General features: G+C 37.9%; 1 pseudogene; it reads left to right on the top strand.

Annotated features, from left to right (window-relative positions):
* The first annotated feature begins 5,705 nt into the window (after window positions 1-5,705).
* On the top strand, window positions 5,706-6,316 carry LOC102242818 (annotated as a pseudogene).
* Window positions 6,317-7,522: the final 1,206 nt, after the last annotated feature.

The following is a 7,522-nucleotide window of genomic DNA, read 5'->3' as shown; positions in this document are numbered from 1 at the left end:
CACACCTCCCACTGGGGATGTGCCCGCAACCAAGGTACATGCCCTTGACCGGAATCGAACCTGGACCTTTCAGTCTGCAGGCCGGCGCTCTATCCACTGAGCCAAACCGGTTAGGGCACCTATTTTTAAAATTTACATTATTTGGAAAACTTACGTTATTTGGAGACTAAACTTAACCATACTTTATGTAATATTAGAAAGAAGAAAAATAATTTTAAAATTATAATTCATGTGAGGCCAGAAATAAAGGTTAATATTAGGACTCTAAATTCTGTAGAATTATTACCACTGATAATTATGACATTCCCCTTTATTGACAATATATTCCAGTTAGAGTTCTTTATCTAGGAGTAATTTCCCATCATTTCTATCTGAGCTTTTGAAATTATTGCATATTTAACAAAATATCAATGCTCATGTGATTGCACTAGAGACTCCTCCAAGTTCTATTTTCTTTCCTGCCACCATTTTTTATTACACACTATTTATCTTTTAAAAAACATGACAATCACTCTCCCCTTTCTCCCTATCCTCTCTTTTCCCACTTTCTCACGGCAGGAGTTGTTAGAAATGGCCAGGCAGGAACCTCAGCCACTCTATCAGGCTCCTAATTATATTCCTTGGTAAAAATATTTCTCACTTGATTATGAACATTGACAAACAAATGAAGGACAGAGTCATGGAGATTATGAACAAAATTTTTAAGTGAGTCATTAAATATATTCTTAGAAAATATCATCCACGCTTCTACTTTTTGGTAACTACAAATATACACACTACAAGCAAATACACACACATATATACATAGGTAATTAGAGAGGCGGCACCTAATTGCTTCAAAGGACTTATGCCATTCTGAAAAAGATAATAATGTCAGTCTCATTATTTTTCCCCAACAGCTTGAACCCTGAGAAGTAATGGCATTATTTTATGATCATCACATAGGGGCGCCTTTAAGGCTAAAGATAGTGGTTGACAGAGATCTCAATGATAGCATGGACAGGTAGACTGGACAGATAGCATGGAGGGTCTGCTCTACAACGAACAGTCTTGGTTTTGTCTTAGATCTGTCAATATATACTACTTGCTCTCAATGATGGGGAACCACTAAATAAGCTCACTTGATGCCTACATTGGCCAGACAGTGTTCAATTCGCAATCTCTGCTAAAGTTGCATGGATCCTAAGGTTCCAATTGCTAATTATTTAATATCCAGCAAAGCCTTTCAATTCTAAGGAAAGAGTATTTTTAAAGGAATTTACTTATTTCTTGAAAGTGACATGGGCTTATTTCTGAAACTTTGAGCTTCTGATGTGATTCTTTTATCAGAAATTTTTAGACTCCATAAAGCATGGCGATCCATTTAATTGGAAGCCAAATCCAGTGAAATCTTTCAAAACATAGTATCAAATATTAGAGAAGCTTACTACATATGTGGGGCAGCTGGAAAATTATTCTAGTTCCTATGTCTAACGACAGCTAGTAGTACTCTAGGTTTTGAGTTAATGGGCAAAAACAGGGCAGTTAAATGCCATCTACTTTGCCTGAGGACGCCAAAGGGACCTATCAATATGTCTGCCCCTAATACTGGATATTTTCTGTTTGTTTCTCCTAATTCTTCTCTGCTCATACATCATCCTGTTCTGAACCACAGAAGGCCAACATTTTGGAGTGAAATTAATGGTTTTCAATGTTCTCTGGTGTATTGAACCAATCAGTGAGTGGCCAAGAAAAGGAGATTTCAGTTAGAGTATCTCTTTTACTAAATAGTCCATTTTGCTTTCTCTAGGAATGCTACATTAATATAACAATGCTAACATAACTTCTCTCAAGCTGACATCTTCTGTAGGTATAGCCACTCTCTCTGCATTTGTACAACCAATTTTTTTTTCTTTTACTCCTTCTGATGTAGAAGGATAATAGCTCCCTCTCTTCGCTACCATGAGATGCCCCCATATCTTTTGTTGGCTTTCCTTTTTCCATGCTTCCTAGAGATTTATAGTCTCCTTATTAATCACTACTCTTCTTTCCAACTTATGGGTCAATCAGATCCAGACTGAGACAAAACAGGAAAATGAGGCATATTATTCTTCTCTTTGAGGAAGTATCCTATATTGCCCAAATACTTAAATTCCCCCCAAAATTCAATGATGTGCAGGAGTTTAACATTTCCTGAACTCATTCTTCATTCTGATACATGTCTTACCATTGTTGCTAAGTAACTTAAACTGGCTACTCCCTGATCTCCTGATTTTCTCGGGGTCCATAAGAATCAAGTTATTAGTGATGCGTGCCAGGATGATGGCTTGTGGAGATGATGAAGTTGTCAATGTCCTCCAACACAAATTATGGCGCCAATATGAAGTATCATATATCCTTAAAGCAGGATGGTAAAGTCTTAATTCTAGGTGATCTATATTTGCCAGACTAGATGATATTCTTTTAAAAAACAGGTTTGAAGCCCTGGCTGGGTAGCTAAGTTGGTTAGAACATTGTCCCAATACTCCAAAGTTGTGGGTTCCATTCCAGCCAGAGGACTTAAAAGTATGCATAAATAAGTGGAACAACAAATCAATGTTTCTCATCTCCCTTTCTCTTTCCAAAATCAATAATAAGAAGCACTTAAAAAAAAGTTTGCAGGCATATAACTACTTCCCAATGCCAGGAGTTTATTAATTGTCCATGAAAAAAATACTTCATCTGGAATAGCTTCTATAATTGCAATCACTGCCCAATTACTTTCCTTGTAATCTATTGTCATTTTTTAATGTGTTAGACTACTTCATATTCAAACCAAGAAAATTAACGAGTAAGCAATAAACATCTCCATAGCTGGTCCATTTGAAATTTTGATCATGACTTTAATCTCTATGATTCACAAAAGACTGCATTATTACATTTGGATTGCCATTTTAGTACACAGGAAGTACTCTAAGTATTCAACTTGAATCTATGAAAGTATGAGTGTTGTGCCAGGTTCTAAGTTTATCAATATAAAATTTTCAAGCATGATATGATAAAAATAGCCTTAGTATTGAAGAAATGTGTAACAATTATGATTAAATTTAACTGAATATACTAGCAACAATAAAGTTAAAGTGTAAAATATTTTAAATTATGAAAATTTTATTTCAATTTTTCTTCTTTTATAAATTCAGAATGCGGAAAGTCCATGGGGAGTTTGACTGTCTTATACTCATTGGGGACTCAACATGTTTCTTCTCTATTATTCTTGCACCTGACTTTCTTCTTCTACTTGCTGCAGGCCACAGAATCTATAGAGACACCATTGAGTTGGCACCTCCACATTTAATTTCTGTGGTTAATCTCACACTTTCTGACAAACATGAACTATACTGAATTATCTATGTTCAGACTATCTTTAAGCCAATTTATGGTGTCTTTCTATAATAAAGTTTGCTACCTTTGTGATTCAATAAAGTATTTTACGCTTCAACAAGATAGAGTGGGTTTTGGGGTTGCCTCTGGAAATTCTAGAAGCACACAGAATATCAAAACCTAGCATAGAATTCTGGCAAATAAAAATTGAAAATAAATCTTCAATATGAATGTAAATATCAATATCTAAAGGAAAGAATAACTAAAATAACAGAATCAATAAAATGCCAAGCATGATTTTAAATTCTAGGAATATAAGAAGGTTCAATATTGGAAAATACATTAAAATTTATTATATTAACATTCATATCTTAAATAATTAATGATATTAACATGCTAAAGGGAAGTTTTAATAAATGTTGGAAAAAGGTATGATCAGATCATATGAAAAACTGATTGCAGATGTATGAACAAAACCCAATATCTCTTCTTTAACAATTATCAGGCAGTATTACTTTTAAAAGTATAAAATACAAACAAAACAATGGTCCCCTCTTACCAGTATACCACTTTTGTTTCATTTTAATGAGCAAAAGTTAAATAAGTGTAAATATAAAAATGAGTTAAATTATTTCAAATAAACGGATTTCAGACAAAGAAGAAAAAGCATCAATAAAAGTAGCAAATAAATTCATAAAATTAAAAACATTTCTTACATAGCAATAATAACGAACTGGAAAATACAGCCACAACAGTAACAGCAAAATAATCCTTTTCACTTCACTAGAACACAAGAATAGATGTGGAATAAAAATTATATGCACAGAACATACAGAGATGAAATCATAAAACTTTACTGAAAAAATATTCAGCAAAATATTAAAAAGCAATTTTAGTGGATCTTTAAACTAAACTTTCTCAAAAAGATAATCAATTTCTAGAAAATAAAAACTAAAACACAGCAAGAGAATTTAGCTAATATAGAGTAATGCAGTTAGAAATATCATTAAGTATGTTTAAATATATTATAAACTTATAGTAATTAGCAGATATTTGACAGATATAAATAGTAATATATCTGAATAGAATACAAAGACTGGAAATAGACCCAGAACATATTGTGACTTACTATTAAAGGAAAGAGAGCATCTTAAAACAGGAAAAATAGATATGCCAATTACTGCGCTAGAGGCTAATCATACATGCCTCAAAAAAAAAAAATCCTAGACAGAAATACAAATGTAAAACTCTAAATACAATTATGATAAAATGTCAGTGAATCATTTTGTAACTTCAGCTGACAGTTGGTTCTAAACATGGCAAAAAAATAATGGATGACATGCAGCAAAAGTAGTACTTAAAAGGAAATTTACATCATTGAATGCATATATTAGAACAGAAGGAAGATCTAAAATAATTTATTTAAAATAATTCACCACTATAAAAAGAAGAGCAAATAAAACCTGATATAATCAGAAGAAAAGGAATATTAAAAATAAAACATAAGTCAGTAAAATTGAAAACAGGAAATCACTGGAGAAAAATCCCTGAAACCAAAAGCTGGTTATTTGAAAAGGTCATTTAAATTTTATAAACCTCTAGCCAGGCTTACTAAGAGCAAAAGTGAGAGGGCACAAATTACTATTATCCAAATGGAAGTGAAAATATCCCTATAGACATTGACTGGTGTGAGTCAGTTGGTTGGGCATCTTCCTATGCACCCAAAGGTTGCTGGTTTCATTCCTGTCAGGGCACATGTTCAGGTTGGAGGCTCAATCCCCAGTAAGGGGCCAGCAGGAGGCAAATGCTGGATGTTTCTTTCACATCAATGTTTCCCTCTCTCTCTTCCTCTCTCCCTTTCTCTCTCTCTCCCTCTACCTTCCTCTCTCTAAAATCATTTAAAACATTTTTTTAAAGGCCAAAGAACTTAAAAAACATTTCACCAAAGGAGATATAGAAACAGCAAATAATCATGACATGACACGCTACAATCTATGTTATCAGGGAAATACAAAGTAAAACAATGAGATACTACTATCCACCTCTGAGAATGATCAAAATCCAGAAGTGACAATACCAAATATTGGCAAGAATACGGAGCAACAGCCAGAAACAATGTCAAAAGCTTCTTAAATCTGTGGGAAGAGATGAATATAAATGCAATAAAGTAAATAACCAACTAAAGGGAGGCACACAATTCGGAGGGGTTTCCCAGTGTATATAGAACTTATGTTTACAGTGAACTGCAGTCTATTAAGTGTACAAAAATAGCATTACACCAAAAAATTAGAAAATAATTAAAAACACTTTATTTCTGATTCGCCCTGCAGCCCCGTGCTCTCCTGCCCGCCCAACGCCCCCCCCAGCCACCATCCCCCTTAAGAATGGCCAACAGGGGACCCACCTATGGCTGAGCCGGGAGGTGCAGCAGAAGATTGAGAAACAGTGCGATGCAAACCTGGAGCAGACCCCGCTCCAGTGGATCACCACCCAGAGCGGCAAGGATGTGGGCCGGCCCCAGCCCGGGCCGCAGAACTCCCAGAACCGGCTCAAGGGTGGTTCGGTGCTGTGTGACAGGCTGCACCCTGAGGCGCAGGCTCCATTGAAGAAGATCCAAGCCTGCACCACAGCCTTCAAGCAGATGGAGCAGATCTCTCAGTTCCTGCAAGCAGCCGAGCGCTAGGGCATCAACCCCGCCGACTTCTTCCAGAAGGTGGACCTCAGGGAAGGATGGAGTGTGGCCTGCGAGCCGCGGACACTGATGAACCTGGCTGGGCTGGCAGTAGCCCAGGAGGATGGCCTTTTCTCTGGGGATCCCAACTGGTTTCCTAAGACGCCCAAGGAGAACCCCTGGAACTTCTCAGACAACCAGCTGCAAGAGGGCAAGAACGTGATTGGGTTACAGATGGGCACCAACCGTGGGGCGTCTCAGGCAGGCATGACCGGCTCTGGGATGCCACGCCAGATCCTGTGATCCGCTCCCAGCCCTGCTCCTGCCTTCCTTGGATGGTTAATATATAAAAATATATATTTTAGCAGTGACATTCCCCAAGAGCCCCCTGGAGCCCTCAAGCTCCTCTCAGCCAGGGTGGGGGCCTGGCCTGGTGTGACTCCTCTGGGGGTGCCCAATAGCGGCCTCTCCCCCTGTGCTTACTAATACATTCCCTTCTCCAAACCCACAAAATCTGGACCAACTAGCCTCTTCCCTGGGACCAAAATTTAGGGCCTCTTCTTCAGACTTCTTCACCCTGATCTCTCAATCCATTCCGAGGCTGGGGTCAACAACGCTGCCTTTGGGCCTTCCTTCCACAAATGTGCCTTCCCACAGCTGTGGCTGCAGAGACTCAATTTATAGGGAGGGGTCCTGGCAGCCGCCACCCTGCCACAGCTGGACTGGCCTCACCAAAAGCTGAGGCAGCCTGCCCTGGCTGAGGCCCTCTTGGCTTCTCATTTTCCATTACCGTGGCTGTGGCTAAGGGGTCAGGTGAGGGGAGGGAGGGTTGCCCCTGGGCTGGGGCTTGAAGAATCTGAGTTTGCTGATTTGAATAAAGCATCTCCCTTTTTTTGAAAAAAAAAAAACACAAAAACCCAACAACTTTATTTCTAAAAAATGCTAACCATTATTTGAGCCTTCAGCAAGTCATGTTTTAACTGGTGTGTGTGTGTGTGGAGGGGGGCGGGTCTTGACTCAATGTTGATGGTGGATGAGTGATCAGAGTGGTTGGTGGTCGCTAAAGTTTGGGTGGCTGTGGCAGTTTCTTAAAATAGGACAACAATGAAGTTTGCCACACTGATTGACTTTTCAAGAGCAATTTCTCTGAAGCATGTGGTGCTGTTTGATAGCATTTTACCTATAGTAGAACCTTTTTAACAATAGGAGTCAGTCCTCAAACCCTGCCACTGCTTTATAAACTAAGTTTATGTAACATGCTAAAGCCTTTGATGTCATTTCAACAATTTTCACAGCATCTTCACCAGAAATAGTTTTCATCTTAAGAAACCACTTTTTTTGTTCAACCATAAGAAGCGATTCCTCATCCATTAAAGTCTTATCATGAGATTGCATTAATGAAATTACATCTTGAGGCTTCACTTCTAATTTTAGGTTTCTTGTTATTTTCACCACCACAGTTGCTTCCTTCACTGAAGTCTTGAAACCCTCAAAGTCACCCATGAGCATTAA

Source organism: Myotis brandtii, unplaced genomic scaffold (genome assembly GCF_000412655.1).
Source record: "Myotis brandtii unplaced genomic scaffold, ASM41265v1 scaffold6654, whole genome shotgun sequence".
NCBI lineage: Eukaryota > Metazoa > Chordata > Mammalia > Chiroptera > Vespertilionidae > Myotis > Myotis brandtii.
This window is presented reverse-complemented; position numbering and strand designations above follow the sequence as displayed.